Below are 18,678 nucleotides of genomic sequence, written 5' to 3' on the forward strand. Positions count from 1 at the left end.
TAAAACAATGATTTATCAGGAATAGTATAGTCTGGTCAGACCTAGATAAAAGATCCATAATTACCACCTACATTAACCATTCTGCTTTTTATTTTTAATCTGTAAATGAAAAATAATAGTGTTAACTGACATGTGACATTTGAGATACCAGAACATTCATTTATGTAGGGTCCTAGCTCAGTGCCTGGTGCATAATACTTACTAAATAAAGGTTTATGACTTTTTACTAATTCTTACTCCTCTCTCTAAATATGCATTTCAGATTTTCAGGCATATATCACCCATCATAGTAAGAATAATTTTCAGATCACCTCATCAGGACATTTCTGTATACTATTTAGAAAGCCTGAACAAATGATTTTTTTTTTATTTTGACACACCTTATTTAAGCTTAGGGCCATTCTTCCACGCCTCTTTAAAAATGTATGGTGGATAGTTGGAGTTTCTTTTCTCTTCATGTAGTGAATCTATTTTTGCTGTTGTTGTTGTTGCTCATGAGTCCTTTTGAGAATGTAATGAAAGTAAAAGTGTCTCTTCACAGAAAATGCATATACACGTAAAAGAAAATACAGTCTTACTGTTCCCAGTCTCATTGGTCCCTTGAAGTTCTTCTGCACTTCCAGATGGAGAAATTCTTAGTAATCCGAGGATATATTCATTTACTAGAGAAGACTCAAATTGTAATTTAAAATTCATGAATTCCAAGTGCTTATGGACCTTGATAAATTACCCTTTACCTTTGCTAATATCACAAAAGAGAAACGGTGAATGGATTTGATTTCACAGGCCATGTGTGAATATTGATTTCAGCCTTGCCGCATAGCTTTTCTGCACGCTGAGTGAAGAGACTATTCAAGGCAAGGCTCATCCACCCCAAAGATAAATACTGTACTAAAAACAAGGCACATGGGATCCAGCTGTATCAAACCACATTCTAGACTGCTCCTATATGTGTCCAAAAAATTAGTTACATAATATTGATACTTCTGCATGTATTGATGGTTCCCTTGTTGCCTGAGACTTAGAACTAGAAGTTAATTGAAGTTTCCAAATCTATGCCAAAAGACAGATGATTCTGAAAGCCTCAAGATTTTGATTCTTTATAGGTAATAATTCTTAACTGTTTAGCTCTAAGCCTGTGATAGTTTACTCTGTGTAAGTGTAAAATACACGAAAAGCTTACTCTAATAAAGCAAAATATAATATTTTTCTGTTTATGTAATACTGTCAGATTTTTATGTTCTTAACATATTTGTGGATTATCTTTTTAGCGTTGGTTCATGTTTAGATGGCCTATCACAGACTAATGTTTAATGCTTTCAGTGACATTTTTTTGAAGATATTCTTTTAACTACATGATTCCATACATTGGTGGAACATAAAAACGAGACTAAGAGACATGGACAAGAGAGTGGTGGTTACCAGGGGTGGGGGGAGGGAGGACGCAGGAGGGAGGGAGAGAGTTAGGGGGAGGGGGAGGGGCACAGAGAAAACTAGACAGAGGGTGACGGAGGACAATCTGACTCTGGGTGAGGGGTATGCAACATAATTTAATGACAAGATAACCTAGACATGTTTTCTTTGAATATATGTACCCTGAAATATTAATGTCATCCCATTAACATTAATAAAAATTTATTTAAAAAAAAAATGAAGATATTCTTTTATTGCAGACATCATCCCCTGATCCAGGCTGAATGTGCTTAACATGTCTAAAAATTCATTAAAAATATAATAAAACAAGATTTTTTTTAAAAAAATGTGATTGTGTTATGTGCTTTGAATAACTTTCAGTGAATAACATTATTCATCTTTAAAAGTGCATTGTTTTGGAGATGTTATATTTCAAGATGTTAAAAATGGATAGGTTAGCACAATTTTCTGTGATGTTTAAAGGTTTGATTACTAGTATATAAAAACAAAGCATAAAAGTTGTCTTCTGTATCACTTAATTAAAAAAAATATGTTCTATTGATAAGTCCATGTAAAACGTTTAAAAATTTACAGATTTGGTATCAGTGTAAAATTTAAGGTCCCTGATGTTAGTCATCTGAGTTCCTGAATTTAAAAGACATTTCTTTGTGTAACAGAGACAAATAAATCAAATTTTACTTTTTGATAAGTATCCACCTGAAATCTTTAATCTCAGAAATTTAGAATTGGAATTATTACATTGCACTAGAATTAAGTATATATACTATTGAATTCCAAAATTAAATTTAAAAATGCATGTTTTTTAATGCTTATCTTGTAGTTCAGAAAGAAACCTCAAAAATTATTTGATACTTAAAACTTTATTCTGCTTCAACTGGTATGTGATGATGTAATATATTCTTTTCAGGCACTAGATCTTTGCTTTAAAAAATAACATTTCAAAGATCTGGAAACAGCCCAAGTGTCTGTCAGAGGACGAGTGGATTAAAAAACTTTGGTACATATATACTATGGAATACTACTCAGCCATAAGAAATGATGACATCGGATCATTTACAATAACATGGATGGACTTTGACAACATTATACGAAGTGAAATAAGTAAATCAGAAAAAAAACTAAGATGAATCTATACATAGAAGGGACATAAAAATTAGACTCAGAGACATGAACAAGAATGTGATGGCAACAGGGGTGGGGGGTGGGGGGGAGGGGGGATGGGGTGAAGAAGGAGAGAGGGGTTAGGGGAGGGGAGGGGCACAAAGAAAACCAGATAGAAGGTGACAGAAGACAATTTAACTTTGGGGGAGGGGTATACAGCACAATCAAATGTCAAAATAATCTAGAGATATTTTCTCTCAACATATGTACCCTGATTTATCAATGTCACTGCATTAAATTTAATAAATAAAAAATAAAAAATAAAATAAATAAAATAAAATAATAAAAAAAACATTACACTGAAAGTATACTATATATTAGCTATTAGCTAGATGCGTTACATGTATTATTTCATTTAATCTTCAAAACAACACTAAAAGGGGAATAATTTTATTTTATAGACTAAGAAGGTGAGTGCACAGTAGCTAAGTACTTCATACTGTTAGCAGAGTGGAGCTTTGAAGGCTGACTGCACCTTCCTCACTCCAAATTCTGAGTTCCTCCCCATATTCAATATTAACACCATACTCTTAAATGTCTTCCCTAGTGAAATGTTGCATAAGATATTATAAAGTTTGTATCTACTATATAAAGTCATCTTACCATTTTAGTGAAAAGTTGCGTTGTGGAACAACACTGCCTGAATTTGATTGCTGACCCCACACTCAATGTTTTAAGCTACTCAAACTCTCAGTTCTTCAGTTCCCGTAACTGCATAATCAGCATCATCATTATGCTAATTTCATAGACATTATCGGAGCAAAATGAAATCTATTCAACAGTACAAGCAGATGACTATAAAGGGCCCTGGCAGATAATAAATGTTCAATATATGTTAACTGTTTACATGATAATTAATATTATCAAATTTTCATACATGACATATGACCCTACAAAAAAATGAAATTTGTATCAGGTAGAAATTATATTTTATATTTTTCATGTCTTCTAGGGTGCAACTGATTCTTGGTATATAAAGCTAAACATTTAGATTGCCTTCCAAAGCAACTAATTTTTTTCAGACATGAACATTTATTATTGAAAAATATCCCATTCTATGAAAATCTAGCCAAAGACTAACATATGAACAAAAAAGAAAGTAAAGAAAAGAAGAAGAAACTAAAGAAAAGAAAGCCTTGGAAGCTGGACATTTACATTCACCTTTACCAATGAAAATAATGACGCCTCCTTCACAAATTCTCTGCCAACACCTTTTCCTTTGTGCTGGCGTACCAAGCTGTTTCCCATATGGGTGTTATTTAGCCATTTCAATTGCCCAAGACTAAACTGGATGGCACCCACACACATACAAATGTCCACACATTTTGTAACTTGAAATATTGAACAATAACTATTACTATTCTGGAGGAAAGAACAAATGCTTTACCTTTTTTTTTTTAATGTTCTAATAACATTTGCCAAAAACTTATGTCTCTTTCTTAAAACCACTTGCAATCTTTGGTTTCCATTTTGCCAAGTATTTTTTTTTTTTTTAGTTTTCAAAATACCTAAATATTTTCATCCAGCATGAGTTTATTTCTATTAATGAATAACTTGATGTTTAAGTTAATGTTGCTTTCATTGTTAGTTGCATGATTACAAAACATTGCTGTAAATGGCTAGCTGAGTGATCTTAAAATCTATTTCCCAAGGAATAAAATTTACGTTATTTTAATGATATATGATCACACCGCTAGGCTGTACCTTCCTTTAGGATAGAGAATCTATCTTATCGATATAGGCTGTCAATACATGTTCACTAAACAGAACTCTAAACTTTCAATAAGCTAGTAATAGTAGAACGTGAAAAGGTAATGGCAATAAGGTAGTGGAGTCAGAATGCTTCAAACTCATTTGCTACCATTTTATTTTGAATCTTTTAAAATGGAATATCTTCAAAAAAAAAAAAAAAACTCCTAGGTTGGGAAGGACCACGTATATCATGTAATTCACTGTCACTCTCAATGCCCCAAATTGTCATTTTACATCTGCTGTATTTATCCCATACTTTGTAGGAACGAGTGGAAAGAACTATGGACAAAAAACCAATGGAGATTCTTGTCTGAATTAGAAAAAAATCTTTTTATTGTTATGGCCTTTTTTTGCACCTCTTTAAAATGAAATAATTGGATTAATAATCTCCAATTTTTACAGATCTTTATCTTTCTGCCTTTCTACCTCTAGTAGTGGAAAACTCATTATTTTTTTTTTACATTCCACTGGAAAACTCAAATTTTGAGAATGTTCTTGACTTTCTATATATTTTATCCATTGGTCAGTGTCTACCAGTGACCCAAGAAACACCAAGTTGCCTCTCTCCCCCACAGTCTGATTGGTAGGCCTGCCAGTGTGCAATTCTCCTGCCCTTCTTCTCTGTTCTAAGCAAAGTAGAAATACAGAAATATGTAGCATCTATTTTAAAGACAAACATGAATTGTACTCAGTGAAATATTGAATTTTGGATGTTAAGATTTATTAGAGCTATGTTTTAACCCAGAAAATAAATGACCACTTATTCAAACATCTCATTTTCTTCAAATTCACATTCCACAGAATTTTTTCTCTCAGAACCATGCAATTGTCCCCTTTATGTGTTGTTCTCTTTATACTTCTCCAATGACTTTGGATAAAATCCAAAGTGCCTAACATTTTACAAGCGGACTAATGACCTGATTTCAGCTCACTGCTTTCGCTACCCCCCACCTCCCAGGATCTGATTAAGCACAGAATTGCCTCTGGCACCTAAGCCAGAAGCTGCTGTTTCCTACTGCCATTTACTGCTTCAAGCTGCTTCTTCTTCACCAGACTAATTTACACTCATTCTTTAAACAAGCCCTTCCCAAAGCCTTCCTCTGGCTTTCTTACTGACCCTTCACTTCTATGGTTCCATGTCACCCAGTGCAAATATCTTACCATCGAACTTACCACATTGATCTACAAACATCACTTCTGGTGGTAGTTCTCTCGGTCCTGAGCTCTGAGAGTAAGACCTCTGTCTTCCTCATCTCTGTACACCTCCTGCTTAGCACAATGCTTGGCATGCATATAGCAAGCTGTTAGCAAATGTATGATGACCACATGAATCAGCAGTAAGCATACATTACAGAGGGCAGATTGCCAGTACATGATATTAATCAATCTGTGTAAAAAATACCGTTTATCTGTTCAGCGTCTGTGATAAAGGCATTATTACAACAATACAAAATAGGCAGCTATGGATATTGCCAGATAATTTGACACTTAACTTGAAGAAACATTGTGACACATGGCGGATGTTTATCATCATCATGTAGAACATTCCAGTTTCAAAGAGCATCCCAAGCGATGCAACTGGAAAGTGGGAGGAAGGCGGCACATCCTCGAAGCCCCCTCCTGGGCTCTGCTGTCGGAAGGGGGTGGGAAATGAGCAGACCCTGTCTAGATGTCTGGGCACACTTGCCAGGGGAGCTGTGTTCAGCCTCTCTCTAGTTCTGCCAAGTGGAGGTGGTACAACGGAGCCTGGTCTGCAAAACAGCAGATGAGGTTGGTTCGGTCCCCATGGAAACCAGATCTCCCATTGAGAGAAGTAAACATATTTGGTACTTTTGTAATCAGAGCCCATCAACCAGTGAAAAACAATCCATTTTTGCTGTACTTATATTGTCTTAGGAAAGTAGAGAGTCTAAGTCAGACTCACTGGACAATACTCCCATTTCTCACACAGACTATATCAAGTTATGCCTCACCTTAACCATTGCATGAGAAACAGAAAGTTCCTCTCTTAGCTTCATGACAGCTCTCTAAAGGAGTCCAGGAAAGAATTTGTATTCTATAATTTTGGGGGTAAATGGGATATGGTAAAAGGACCAACAGAGTCAACAAAATATGTATCTAAGCATATAATTATTCACTCCAGAGATCTACCTAGAGGTAAAGACATCTCAGTATCACAAGACTCGGGAAAGCATTCTATAGTATCTATACAGTCCCTTAAATTTTTCAAATCCTGCCCTTAAAATGTTATAAGTAAAATAATTTTGTACCTATTCTCATTAAAGTAAGAGAATTTGATTAGTAGAAAAATTAGATATATAGCAATAAATATCCAGTATATAGAAAGTGCTAATGTCCTTGCATCATAACAATGTTGCCATTTCTAACATGCAGAAGTAATCTGACTCTACCTATACACATAATTTTTTTTTTTTTTTGTATTTTTCTGAAGCTGGAAACGGGGAGAGACAGTCAGACAGATTCCCGCATGCGCCCGACTGGGATCCACCCGGCACGCCCACCAGGGGCGACGCTCTGTCCACCAGAAGGCGATGCTCTGCCCCTCCGGGGCGTCGCTCTGCTGTGACCAGAGCCACTCTAGTGCCTGGGGCAGAGGCCAAGGAGCCATAGCCAGCGCCCGGGCCATCTTTGCTCCAATGGAGCCTTGGCTGCGGGAGGGGAAGAGAGAGACAGAGAGGAAGGAGGGGGGGGTGGAGAAGCAAATGGGCGCTTCTCCTATGTGCCCTGGCCGGGAATTGAACCTGGGTCCCCCGCACGCCAGGCCGACGCTCTACCGCTGGGCCAACCGGCCAGGGCCACACTCTAATTTTTGAAAAACTAAAAGCTAAAACTTTACATTAATGATTATGTATTTATGAAGCTAGTACATTGAAATATGAAATTAAAAATGTAGTTTCTAATTAAACATTAGGGTGTCAGTCACATTAAACATTAAGACATTGCTCATTAATGGGATATTTAGCATATTGTAGACCAGAGGTAGTCAACGTTTTTATACCTACCGCCCACTTTTATATCTCTGTTAGTAGTAAAATTTTCTAACCGCCCACCGGTTCCACAGTAATGGTGATTTATAAAGTAGGGAAGTAACTTTACTTTATAAAATTTATAAAGCAGAGTTACAGCAAGTTAAAGCATATAATAATTACTTACCAAGTACTTTATGTCGGATTTTCGCTAAGTTTGGCAGAATAAATCTTTATAAAACAACTTACTATGGTTAAATCTATCTTTTTCTTTATACTTTGGTTGCTCTGCTACCGCCTACCATGAAAGCTGGAACGCCCACTAGTGGGCGGTAGGGAGCAGGTTGACTACCACTGTAATGTAGACAAAGAATTGAGATGATTGTTTCTTTCTCATTTTACTATAATCTTTTAGCATTGCCTTGGTAAAAGCAAAACAATAATAATAATAGTTATAATAATTCAACTCCTATAAATATGAATTCACCCGTTCTAATATAAATATATTTACCTGTGAAAGTTACAAAATTACTATGTCTTAGCAGATTTTCCTAATTCATCCCAGCGCGGTTGCCAATCTGATGTAAGATTGTACTTTTTACATCGTTTATAGAAATTGGCATCCATGTGTTTCTAATATCTCAAAAACATTAAGAATTCTTGCTGCTTTTTATTAGGTTTGGGCAAAATTTTAAAGGGACGTATTGCAATAAGCTGTGCTGTTGTCATGGTTGATGATGATATTGTAGAATATTTTCTAACGTTTTTGTTAGAAATGTCGATAGCATTTTGTATCATGTTCCAATATAACCTAAAGTTTCAAATTTAATTCAAATATCTCAGCGAACTTAAAAGAAAACAAGGTTGCCGAAGGAACCATCTCACCGAGAAGCATTTTTCCTGTGCACAGGCTGTTCTGGAGCAGAGTATTCAAACGTGGGCCATGCAACTTGAGACAAGGACACAACCCCAGCTGCAGGGGTTTTTGACCTCATTTATTACCAGGATTAAAGTGGCCAGGGATAGGAGAGATTTATTCCAGTCTATTTGCCCTAGTTCTTTCTTTCTTAATTTTTTAAAATTGATTTTAGAAAGAGGGAGAGAGGAACAGAGAGAACAATTCATTTGTTGCTCCACTTATTTATTCATTTCTTGGCTGTTTCTTGCATGTGTTCCGACTGGAGATCAAACCCACACCTTTGGTATACCTAGAGCAGTGGTCCCCAACCTTTTTTTGGGCCACGGCCCAGTTTAATGTCAGAAAATATTTTCACGGACAGGCCTTTAGGGTGGGACGAATAATAAATGTATCACGTGACCGAGACAAGTGTCAAGAGTGAGTCTTAGATGGATGTAACAGAGGGAATCTGGTCATTTTTTAAAAAATTCAGACTTAAATATAAATAAAACGAAAATAATGTAAGTTATTTATTCTTTCTCTGTGGACAGGTACCAAATGGCCCATGGACCGGTACCGGTCCGCGGCCCGAGGGGTTGGGGTACACTGATCTAGAGGAGCTCTTACCAGCTGAGCTACCAGTCAGGGCTTGCCCAAGTTCTTTACAATCATTTTCCTAATACATTGCTTGCTCTAATACCTTACTACCTATTCAGGCTGCTGTCAATCAGATGTTCCAATGCCCTTTTCTAACCCTTACTTTACTCCCTATAGTTCATTCGGGCTGCTGTAACAAGTCACCATTGATGGAGGAGCTTATAAACAACAGAAATGTATTTCTGTCTGTTATGAGAGCTGGAAAGTCTGAGATAAGATGCTGGGAAATTCTGCATCTGGTTAAGTCCTGCATCCTGGTTTAAAGATAGCGGCCTTCTTTTCTGTCCTCACATGGCAATGGTGACGAGCTAGCTCATTTTATAAGGGCACTAATCCCATTTATGACGGCGCTATCTTCCTGACCTCATCACCTCTCAAAGGACCAACCGCCAAATACCATCACCTTAGGGATTTGGTTTCATTATATGAATTCGGTAAGGATATAAACATTCAGTCCACTGAACTTCTTTACCTTTCTTTTGTACGTTCTACACATTTCAGGGAACATTTCTACCATGGGGAAAAATGGGTACACTATGTAAGGTCGGTGGATAATGGGGGATGGTCACGTGGGGAACTCAGAACCGCGAACTTTGGCTAGGACCGCCCACAACCAAGCGCGCCAAAGGAGGCTTTATTTACAGGAACCCTTTGGAAAAAAGTGACCATCTACCAGCCAGTGAGATTTCACCATGTCATGCTAGCTCAACTTCCCTAAAGGGACCCCTTTAAATATCTCCCACGTGGTTTAATCCATGCAACTTCCCTGGCCTCCATCTTACCTCGGAGCCAGGGAACCTTGCCGGGTGGGATGTGCACTCTGTACTGAATAAAGCCTTTTTGTTATTCCACACTTGGTGGCTCCGAGCCCTCTTCCTTTCTTCTCGGTGGGGGAAAATACCTTACACACTGACATCAGTCCACCAATGCCATTATCATAGACAATGCCATAAGCTAACTCATCTAACTCAATGAACTTTACTTTCTTTTTCTTTCTTTCTTTCTTTTTTTAGAGAAGATAGAGAGAGAGAATGAAAGGGGAGGAGAAGCAGGGAGCATCAACTCCCATATGTGCCTTGACCAAGCAAGCTCAGGGATTCAAACTTCAATGACCTTTTCAATCAAAGAATGTCCTCATGCGACAGTATCAAGTAATAGTTTTCCAAACTGTACTAGAGCACCTCTTATGGTGAGAAATTTGCTTCTTCCTCACAAGTCCATGTTATCTTTAGACAGGTTTTATATTTTGAAAGGGTTTGATTCTAACTTCAACACATTAGTTCAAGTTTGTTTTTTTTCTTAAGTGAGAAGTGGGGAGGCAGAGAAACGAACTCCCACATGCTCCCAGAGCAGGATACACCCAGTAAACCCCCTACTGGGTAATGCCCTGCCCATCTTGGACCCGTTGCTCTGTTGCTTGGCAACCAAGCTATTTTTAGCTTCTAGGGAGAGGCCATGGAGCCATCTTCAGTGCCCATGGAGCCATCTTTAGTGCCCGGGGTCAACTTGCTCCAACCAAGCCATGGCTGTGGGAAGGAAGAGAGACATACAGAGAGAGAGAAGGAAGAGGGGGAGGGGTGGAGAAGCAGATGGTCGCTTCTTCTGTGTGCCTTGACTGGGAATCAAACCCATGATATCCACATGCCAGGCCAATGCTCTACCACTGAGCCAAGTAGTCAGAGCCATTTTTGTTTCCTGAAAAAAACATGAAATTAATGTGTTTTTTTCTCTTATTTCCTTTTTACATATTAGAATATTAAATAGTGGCTTCTTTTTTATATCTATGATACATTATTACATGGCTGTTTTCTACATGCAACAAAGAAAGCAATTTCCAAATTGAGGCTAGACCTAAAACTGGTTTCCCAAGTGGCCAAAAACTTAAATTCTATTAAATATAGTCCCTGATTTACACAGCTTAGGGATTTGCTGTTTAACCATTTTGCAGTTACTATTTACTACAATGTATTGTATTGTTCAATGTCCAGTGAGGAGACAGAAAACTCAGTAGTTATTTTCACAGAGATAATATGATGCATTGTTAATAAGCATAAAGTTAATAAAGGTAGCAAGACAAAAATAGAACACTAAGTTATCGTGGAAGTAACAATTGCAGGAAGAAACTATAGCCTACAGAGCTAGAAATACAATCAAGAGAGTAGAATTGTTAAAACTTAGAAATTTGGATGAGGGGCTTGCGAGCTGGTGCTAGTTCTTAGCTCAGGAGAGGAATCTTGACGGGCTGAATTTCAGCTTCTGAGAAGGGGGCACTAGCCCATTATTATAGGTATTTTTGAGGATTTTCAGAAGAACCTGCTTCTACAATTATTCAAAAAACTGCGAACTGTTTCAGCTGCTGATTTGGGAACAAACCAACTTTGCAGGTGATGTAGCAAAGCTAGAGGGACAATGACATGAAAAGAAAGCCAATGGGAGCAACGAAGTAACAGCAAGTCACTTTTTTTTTTTTCTAGCCTTTCAGCCTCCCTTTAGCATCCACTCACACAGCGTAACAGGAAGAAGCCAGCTAAGCAGAAACGTGGTTTGCAGAACCCTAGCCCACACAAGCGTTACAGAGAAGCATACAGGGGTGGGTGTTGAAACTGAGACAATAGCTTAATAACTATCCTTCTTAAAAGCATTTTCCCACATAATATTTGGTGTACAGTTACTGTTGCATTAGATGCATGGTTAAAGTGTAACGGCCTTATATTTATCAATGGTAAATATTATCCTGCTAAATAGATCAATTGTTTCAGTTTTCAAAATTTTATTTTTTTTCAAAATAATGCTGGGTTTTCATTCCCAGATTGTGAGTATTCTTCAAATTTGATATGCATTAGCTATATATTATTTTCAGTTATTGATGTGAAACAGTCCTTTTTTTTTTTTTAACTTTAAAAGACATAAAGATCACCTGGAGAGGGTGTTAAACATAGGTTCCCATGACCTCTCACAGAGATTATGATTTAGCAGGCATTAAGGAGGATTTGAGAACTTGTGTTTCCTGCCTTTTTAAAATCTTTTCTAAATCAAGGTATAATTATATTAGTTTTAGGTGTCTGACAAAATGATTTGATATTTGTACATATTGCAAAATGATCACCGCAAGAGGTTTAGTTAATATTCATCACCAACATAGTTACAAAGTTTTCTCTTGTGAGGAGACCTTTTAAGATTTACTCTCTTAGAAACAACTATTGACCATGTGATACATTATCAACAACTATTGTCTCCATGCAGAACATTACACCTCCCTGGCTTATTTGGGAAAGGGAGTCAAAAAATACAAACTTTACAGTTATAAAATGGAAAAGAGACCTTGTATTACTAACCAGTTCCCAGGTATGATGATGTTGCCCATCTATGGGCCACATTTTTAGTTATTCTGCTTTAACAAATGGTCAGAATATGGCAGTGTTTTAAAACAGCTTTATACTTTAACTGAATAAAACTATTGGAAACAATAGAATGTTTGGAATTATTGAAAATAAACACAAAAAATATTATTGGAAACATAAATCACTCTCTTATAAATTGCAATATATATATATATATATATATATATCCAGCAAAATTATGTGTTCTTTCTTCTCAAGTAGTTTATAATTTAATAACTTAATTTAATAACTTAGTATAATACCTAGAAGTACTAATAAGGTCTAAAACAATGTAGATAAGATTATCTGTGATGCACCGAAGAAGAAAGAAGTCAAGAACCGTGGCTTCTTTTTTTGTTGTTTAAAATGCTACTGCTGTCATTGGGAAGCTCATTATAGTAATGTTCTACTTGTTTTTATTGTTCTTAATGGATAGATAATGTGCTAAGTATGTGATGAGAATATTCTATTACAGATCAGCGCTATCCTGTTTCAGATGTTTCTTTTGTACTCCATCTCCGTCACTGCAGTTATTTTGGAGCCTACCTTTTGCTATTGTATTTTTTATAACAGAATCCTTTACAAAATTAAAATCAGGCAAAAATAAAATTTGAGATATGCTTCTGAAAAGAGAGTAAAGGAGAAAAGTAAAGAAGCTAAGGATTTCTCTCTTTCTTCACGATTCCAAAATATAAGAACATTATCACCAGGGCTCTAGACATTTCCCACCACTGGTGTTTATAGAACATGGTCTCATAGCCACACAGACTGTGATAAGTGTAACCAGCAAAAGGACCTAGTGAAATGATGAGGATCAAGTAGGTCAAACCAACCACCTCTGGAGTCAGATACAACAGGGGGGAAATATCCATTTAAGCCTAATACTTTGGCTCATTGCTTTGGGTACTTTTTTCCTAGATTCAAATTCTGGATTCCTTAATTCTTAGCTGAGCCCTGGATATATGATTTAAATGCTATGTGCCTCAATTTCTTCACTTATGAAATGGAGATCAACATGGCATCATTTTCACAGAATTGTTTTGAGGATTTAATGCCATAATTCAGGTAAAGCACTAAAAGCTGACAGGTAGTAGGCACTCAACACATCTTAGTTGTTATTTTATTATCTTCTGGGTGAATCAAAAACATTATCTTCTTATATAGGATATAATCGCCATTTTTATCATAAAGATTTTATTTTAAGACCAATAAATTTTAGGGAATGTATTACTTGTATATTTTTGGAAATGAGTGAAAATAGTATAATTTAAAAATATTGTAATATATTATTGAGACATTATGTTTATCTTCCTTTTTCCTCTTATGGATGAAGGAGAAAGAAACAACTGTAGGAATTGTTTAAATAGGAAAATATTTGCATAAGTAATGTGACAGGTTGTAAAAGCTTAAAAAATTTAAAAGAACATAAATGATATAGTATGAGCACTGGTTTTATTTCTGTTTGAAATAATATGTAATATGCTAAAAATCTGCACATTATAGAATAAGCATTCAAATTCTTATACTTACTTTATATTTTAAAACCTTTAGTTTTTATTACTAGTTAATTTTTTTTAAAAAAATTGAATAGGCCCTGGTCGGTTGGCTCAGCGGTAGAGCGTCGGCCTGGGGTGCGGGGGTCCCGGGTTCGATTCCCGGCCAGGGCACATAGGAGAAGCGCCCATTTGCTTCTCCACCCCCCCTCCTTCCTCTCTGTCTCTCTCTTCCCCTCCCGCAGCCAAGGCTCCATTGGAGCAAAGATGGCCTGGGCGCTGGGGATGGCTCCTTGGCCTCTGCTCCAGGCGCTAGAGTGGCTCTGGTCGCGGCAGAGCAATGCCCCAGAGGGGCAGAGCATCGCCCCTGGTGGGCGTGCCGGGTGGATCCCGGTTGGGCGCATGCGGGAGTCTGTCTGACTGTCTCTCCCCGTTTCCAGCTTCAGAAAAATACAAAAAAAAAAAAAAATTGAATAAAGCCAATATAATAATTTAAAATCCTTCCATCTGACAATTAATTGTGATTGAAACAATGTAAAAAAAAAAAAAAAAAAAAGGTGCCTCGTACTTATCAACACTCTATATGATAATTCTAAGATAAGTTGACAAGTTATACTCATCTGATTTCAGTCCACACTACTGTGCAGTGTGGGGAAGCTGGTCTCCCCAGAATTGGTGAACAGCTTGCACAAGATGGAGTCACTGTGGACAGACCCACTACATCAGATCCAGCGTGCATGACTAAGGGAAACAGTCAGGGACAGTATGCATAAACACCCATCATTTGTGACCTCCACTTAGTAACCTCTCTGTAATCACGGTTTGGTGGTACTTTTGTGTGATTTTCCTATAAAACACCCATGCACTGCATCAGGCTGCTGCTGTTGCTGCTGCCGTAAAGCTGTTGTCCCTGCCGCCCAATAAAGCATGTCCTGTCTGCCGACAGCTCCACCCGACTTCTTTCAGCTCCCAGCCTCTCACAGCCTTCTGTCCCTTGCCTCCGAACTTGGACCCAACAGTAGTCAGGTCCAATGTCCCTAAAACGACTTTGTATTTTTGGTAGCTGTGTTGGCTATTCCCTGACCTATTCACCAAAAAGGAATTGTCTCACAAATAACATGCCTTGGAAGAAAAGAGGACAGAGGGAAAGGGGATGATAGGATGGGATAAACCTGAAGGGAAGGGGGGAGGGCACGATGGGAAGGGGGGCAAGGGAGATTTTGAGAGGAATAAGGGGAGGGGGGATGCATTCGGGGCCACACTAGAATCTATGTAAACACAATAAATTAAATTTTAAAAAAGCAGCACAGAAATATCTTAAATAACAGTTTTATTGTTTTTTGTCAGGTATTATTTAATATTTTAAAACTCTTTCTTATAACATAATCTAGTTTTGTGTACCTCTTTTATTGTTCTTATTTAAGAATTAAATACATGAAATAATATTAAAAAAATAACAGTGCCTTGGGGCATACTGTCATTATAGATAGTATATTATTATCTCTCTCACTACTGTCACTTAAAAATACAAGTGTATGTTTATGTTTCTGCACATGCATGAATACATACTTTCCCATCCAAGTAACCTGCTTCTGACATATATCCACACACTTTTACACATAAGCATTTTCTCCATTCTTTTCGTTCTCCTGGGACCTCACTACGAACTGCAGAAGTTAACTTTCAGATCTCGGGGTGGAGGAAGAGCGATCCTGGGTCTGTTGTGATTCCTCTAAGGGAGTCGTCAACCCTGACTGCACACTGCAATCTCCTGGGGAACAGAGGGGCTCCCGTTCTGTTGTAAAACCTTCCCGGGTGATGATAAACTGCAGCCAAATTTTTAGACAACTAGTTTAAAATTAAAAATGAGGTATTTTTTCTTGCTACTATATTCTTGCCACTTTCCCGTCTACCCTTTATTTATTTATTTATTTATTTTTGTATTTTTCTGAAGCTGGAAACGGCGAGAGACAGTCAGACAGACTCCCGCATGCGCCCGACCGGGATCCACCCGGCACGCCCACCAGGGGCGACGCTCTGCCCACCAGGGGGCGATGCTCTGCCCCTCCGGGGCGTCGCTCTGTTGAGACCAGAGCCACTCTAGCGCCTGGGGCAGAGGCCAAGGAGCCTTCCCCAGCGCCGGGGCCATCTTTGCTCCAACGGAGCCTTGGTTGAGGGAGGGGAAGAGAGAGACAGAGAGGAAGGAGAGGGGGAGGAGTGGAGAAGCAGATGGGCGCTTCTCCTGTGTGCCCTGGCCGGTAATCGAACCCGGGACTTCTGCACACCAGGCCGACGCTCTACCACTGAGCCAACCGGCCAGGGCCCCGTCTACCCTTTTTACCTGGCTCCTGCCAACCTCTGTTTGGGCTCATTAGTGACAACAAATTATTTTCCCTTTATCCTAACACAATGACTGTATTTTGAGGGTGTCTACTTAATTCAAAGGAATTAACATTTCTTTGTACCAATATACAGAAAGCACCATGCCAGTTACCACTGGAAATATGATGAAAATATTTTTTTAAATATTTTATTTATTGAGTTTTAGAGAGAGAGAGAGAAGGGGGAGGAGCAGGAAGCATCAACTCCCATATGTGCCTTGACCAGGCAAGCCCAAGGTTTCGAACCGGCAACCTCAGTGTTCCAGGTCGACGCTTTATCCCACTGCGCCACCACAGGTCAGACGAAAATACTTGATACAGCATTTTCAATCATGGAGCTTAAAATTTGTGAGAACAGGTAAATATACGTACAGTAGTCACCCCTTACCTACAGTTTTGCTTTTTGCAGTTTCAGCTATCTGTGGTCAACCAAGATCTAAAAATATTAAATGGAAAATTCCAGAAATAAACAATGTCTTAAGTTTTAAACTGCACATTGTTTCGAGTAATGTGATGAAATTGCATGCCATCACACTCCTTCTCGCCTGGGAACTGAATCGTTTCTTTGTCCAGCCTATCCAGGAACATACACACCCTGCCCGTTAGTCACTTAGTAGCTGTCTTTGCTTTCAGATTGACTGTTGAGTTATCACAGCAGTTACGTTCCTGTAACCTTTATTTTACTTAAGAATAGCCCCAAAGTGCAAGAGAAGCAGATGCTGGCAATTTGAATATGCAAAAGAGAAGCCAAAAACTGCTTTCTTTAAGTGAAACTCTGAGCAATCCCATTTGCATAATTTTTATTATAGTATACTGTATACTCATTCCATTTTGTTATTAGTCATTGTTAGTCTCATACTAATTTACGAATTAAACTTTATCATAGTATGTATGTATGTATCGGGGAAAAAAACATGTTCCATGTAGGGTTTGGTATTGTCCTCACTTTCAATCATCCACTGGAGGTCTTGGAATACACCCCCATGGATAAGGGGAAACTGCTATGCAAAGATTTTCCACACTAGAAAGGCTTCGATACAGTTTCTTAACACTGGCCCCATATTTGAATTACCCAGAGAACTTTTTTAAAAACACTGATCACCAGCCTCACCCCCAGAAATGCTGATATTAAATCTGTGCTGGATCAGAATTCTTTAAGTCTTCCCCAGCTGAGTGATTCTCCAGTATCAACAACAATTTCAAAAAAAACGCAAAGATGATGAAGAAAGAAAAGATTTTGAGGATGAGTAGCATTTACTATAAATAAAAGTTACTCATCATGAACTTGCTATGTGCTTGAATCTTTACATAAATTAACTCATTTAACCGTCACAATGATCCTTGAAATAAGTGTTCCTATTACCTCTTTTTTTCTTAAAACTGAGTAAACTGAGTCACAAAAAAAAATTAAACAACTTACCCAAGGACAAATGGTAGAGCCCAAACCAGAACTCAGAGTACTAATTTTAAGTCTTATCCTTGAAAATACTGCGCTAGTTTTTCTAAAGAATGGAAATTTAGGAAGTAAATGAATGAAAATTCACTGCAGGAAAGCGGTATGAACTAATGTTCACAAGCAAGGGCTCTGGAGCCAGGCTTGTGCCTACCTGAATCCTGGATCCATCACAAACTAGCCAAGTGACTCAGCTTCTCTGTGCCTCAGTGTTCTCCCATATACAATTGGCATAGTAAGACCCTTATTTCACAGAGCTATTGTGAGGATGAAATGTGCTTATGCATTTATACTATTCATCATAATTGCTATTTTAAGAAAAACAAGCAGGGAAGTTGAACTGCCTAGTTGTGAAATGATGAGTAATCCAAGGTGCTAGATTATGGGAAGTAGAATGGCCTTATAGTTAGCATGACCATAAATCCAGGTTTACAACTACTGTCCTGATGTAACAATTGATAGTGCCTGCATAACTCTTAAATATGTCTTGGTTGGAACATTAAAGAAATTTACCATAGGAATAATATATCAGGTTCTAACACCCAAGTGAATGGCTTAGAGCAGTGGTAGTCAGCCTGGTCCCTACTGCCCCCTAGCGGGTGTTCCAGCTTTCATGGTGGGCGGTAGCGGAGCAACCAAAGTATAAATAAAAAGATAGATTTAACTACAGTAAGTTGTTTTATAAAGACTTATTCTGCCAAACTTAGTGAAAATCCGACATAAAGTACTTGGTAAGTAATTATTATTATATGCTTTAACTTGCTGTAACTCTGCTTTATAAATTTTATAAAGTAAAGTTACTTCCCTACTTTATAAATCGCCATTACTGTGGAACCGGTGGGCGGTTAGAAAATTTTACTACTAACAGAGATACAAAAGTGGGCGGTAGGTATAAAAAGGTTGACTACCCCTGGCTTAGAGGAATAACCACTCAGATGGACTTTGAGTTGGGAAACACCAATATCAGAAAAAAAATAAAGTCTGTGCTGTATAATGATAACTCTGACAGCAGTGTGTTGGACGGATGGCAAATTGTAAAATCTGACAATTTCCAAATGCAAAATAGTGTAAACACGTGCTTT

At 37.8% G+C, this 18,678-nt stretch overlaps 1 non-coding gene across 1 annotated transcript; it reads left to right on the forward strand.

Moving 5' to 3' along the window:
- Window positions 1-13,860: 13,860 nt before the first annotated feature.
- Window positions 13,861-13,936, forward strand: TRNAP-GGG (transfer RNA proline (anticodon GGG)). Its single transcript has one exon. It is a non-coding gene; the product is annotated as a tRNA-Pro (tRNA).
- Window positions 13,937-18,678: the final 4,742 nt, after the last annotated feature.

The sequence above is a fragment of the Saccopteryx bilineata genome, chromosome 8 (genome assembly GCF_036850765.1).
Source record: "Saccopteryx bilineata isolate mSacBil1 chromosome 8, mSacBil1_pri_phased_curated, whole genome shotgun sequence".
Lineage (NCBI taxonomy): Eukaryota > Metazoa > Chordata > Mammalia > Chiroptera > Emballonuridae > Saccopteryx > Saccopteryx bilineata.